This window comes from Lissotriton vulgaris, chromosome 5, assembly GCF_964263255.1.
Source record: "Lissotriton vulgaris chromosome 5, aLisVul1.2, whole genome shotgun sequence".
Lineage (NCBI taxonomy): Eukaryota > Metazoa > Chordata > Amphibia > Caudata > Salamandridae > Lissotriton > Lissotriton vulgaris.
This window is the reverse complement of record NC_141693.1, coordinates 313550569-313553925: the sequence shown is the minus strand read 5'-3', so window position 1 is coordinate 313553925 and position 3357 is coordinate 313550569.

The window sequence follows — 3357 nt, the reverse complement described above, 5'->3', positions numbered from 1 at the left end:
TAAAACATCAAATAGAAATTTAAACCTGACAAATCATGCAAAGCTTTCTAATCAGCTATTACATTTCAACCACTATTTGCAGTTTGGAAAGATTGTAACCCTGATAAATTTGAATACAATGTTTACTGATGTTCATTGTATATTGTCCAGAATTGATTATGTTTTGGTCACTAAGTCATTGCTCTCAACTCTACAATCTTCTGAAATTGGCTCAATTTGTATATCTAATCACTTCCCAGATTTGTCCTCTTTTGATTCTAAAACTGGCAGATGGAGATTTAATAATTCTTTCTTATCTGAAGATCAATTTTTCTTTGAAGCTACTGCCTTTATACAATATTTTTTTTTCTTTTTAATAATTCTAATGATATATCTATTGCAAACATGTTGATATTTTCAAAGTCTCATTTTGAGCATTTTCTATAGATTATTCTGCCAGGAGGAAAAAACTGTTAAATGCTCAATACTTCTTCCTACTCAAACAAATTAAAACCCTTAAAGATGCCTACTTTGCAGATCCCGGTCCGCCTAGCCCGGTGGCTTCCTCACTGTGACCGTCTCTGCTGGCGCGGCTGCAGTAGCCCTGGCACCCTCCTCCACCTGCTATGGAATTGGCCAAAACTCACGAGATACGGGGAGAGGATACTTGACGACATAGATAGGGCCTTTGACACCTCCATTACAAGGCTTCCCGCCTCTTAGGACTGCCTAATGCACTGACCTTCCCCATGAGATCTACCAGGGGTACCCAGATGACGGCTGCGCTGAATGCTGCGCTCCGGGTGTTGTTGGCCAGGTGGAAATCAGACAAAATCACAGAGCACATGCAATGGCTGCATCAGTTATGGTACTTTTTAGGCATGGAGAGGCTGTCAATGGCGACACTTGGGAATAAATTGGAATATGCAAAGATCAGGGCCCCCTTCAATTCCATTTTATCCACTGCGTTCCGGGAATTGTCCTGTCCTACCTATCTCCGGATTTTGAAATTGATACCAGAGGGGTTAGTGGGCACATAGAGCGCTCTAGCCCTGAAGGATTCCCTGAACCCTTTTTGTCCCAGTGGATTCTCATATCTATTAGCTTCCAGGCCAGATTGTATTTTCTTTATTTCGCTCACTGGAGAGGGACGGCGTGGGGGTGTAGGGTGGGTGTGAGAGGGTTCTTTGTTCGTTGTTCTTTTGTTTTCCTCTTAAATGCAGACCCAATATCACTTCACGGTTATGTGGCAGCTTTTGGTAGGCTGCTGTGTACACCCCCCACTGATACTGTTTGCATCCACTCACGGGATTGTGAGGCCTCCCACTCAGGTTTACTTACCAATGCGGCCGGCCCTGCTTGGGTTGTAGGCAACATGCTGTGTACTTGTCTGAGTGGGGGATACCCAATTTCATTGTGAGAAAAAAGAGAGTGGTCCAGGAATCCTGGGTCTAGATTTGAGTCCCTGAAGTTGTGGAGGGGTTATGCTCGAGGCTCTGGACCTGCCCAGCTTCAAAAAGGATAGTGTGGAGAGAGGTTTGAGCAAAGGTTTCTCCTTTTCAAAAATATTTAATTTCCCCCATAAGTGGGTTAGTCTTCACTTTTGTTGTTTTGAAAACAGCACAGTACAGGTTCGTTGTAGTAAGGAAAGTTATTTTTATTATTTGAACTTTATTCTTTCCATTTCACTCATTTGAGGTTTTACCATTGAGTTTTTTTTTTAAACCACAGTGAAAAGCAGTCTTTGTCATTTTCAGTAGATGCTTGTAGTGGAACAGTAGGGAACAGCCGACACATGTTTCGCCCTTTCCGGCAAAAGTAGCCAGGGCTTTCTCAAGGCTAATTAGAATCATCCAAATGTACAATACATCAGCATAATTTCCTTGCATTATCACATGTTTAATCAAGTTTCGTCATCTGCATTAGTTCAATTTTGATTTGCGGTCAACGGAGCATAGCGTTTCGTGTCTCCGGGTAAATCGGGTGTTCCCTTCTGTTCCACTGCAAACATCTAATGAAAATGACAAAGACTGCTTTTCTCTGTGGTTTATAAAAAAAAAAAAAATTAAATCAACGGTAAAACCTCAAATGAGTGAAATGGAAAGAATAAAGTGCAACTAATAAAAATAACTTTCCTTACTACAACAAACCTGTATTGTGCTGTTTTCAAAACAACAAAATTGAAGACTAACCCACTTATGGGGGAGATTAAATATTTTTGAAAAGGAGAAACCTTTGCTCAAAAACTCTCTCCACACGATACCCAATTTCATTGCCTGCCCTCCTGGCTTGATTATGTCTTTGCCGTCCCGCCGGGTTGTAGGCGACACTGTATTGTATTTTCACAGAAAGTGTTCTGCTAATGAAAACCGATTTAATACTAAAGATGCCTACTTTTCCTCTAAATCTATGTAGCACAATTTGATTTAAAGCTAAATCTGATCTTAACAAACTTGCTACTATTGATGCATGTAATACCTTGCTTATGCTCAAATATAAGTCTTGTGGGGCAAGAATAAGACTGGTAAAATGCTTACTAACTATTTTTAAAATAAGAACAGAACATAAGACTATTTATTGGTTCTATCATTAATGAACCTTCTATTTCCATATTTGTTTCCAATGCTGCAATATCTTCATCCTTTCAATACTTTTATGAATCACTATATTCTGAGGATACCATCCCTTGTGCCCTCTCTTGTCCACCATCTCTTTCAGATGCATTTGCTGAGTTAGAAACTGATATAACACTTAAAGAGGTATTGGAAGCGATTCATTCTATGAAAAAAGCTAATTTATCTGCTCCAGATGGGGTCTCTATTGAACTTATTACATCATTTTCTTCATTCTTTGCCTCCAAATTATTAAAACTTTTTAACTCGTTTTTCTCTGATTCCATGGCCTGTGGCTCCTCTTTGGAAACCCTGGCAATCATAATTCCCAGACAAGACAAGGACCCAAAACTCTGTAGGAATTATAGGCCCATTCACCTTATCAATTATGACTGTAATATCTTTGATAATTATATCATTTACCAGACTCCTATAGAATTATGATAATGAGATGAGATAACACCAAATCATTCCTGACTCTGCACCTAAATACACCTGCTACTCCTTTGAATAAGATTTTGTATGACACTATTAGCAAGGCTGCCCTCATTTACAAGTCACTACGATCCTGTAATTCCACTAGAACAAAAAGTCCTCTGGAGCTCATATCGGAACATGATTTTTCATTCTCATTTTCTCCAGAATTCTGGGACAACATTTGCCTCAAATCTTTCCCAACCTCCAAAGCTGCGTGCATCACACTGACACTCTTTTTTCTTTACAACAGAGCTGTTGCAACACTGCTATCTATTGATAAATTTGCCTC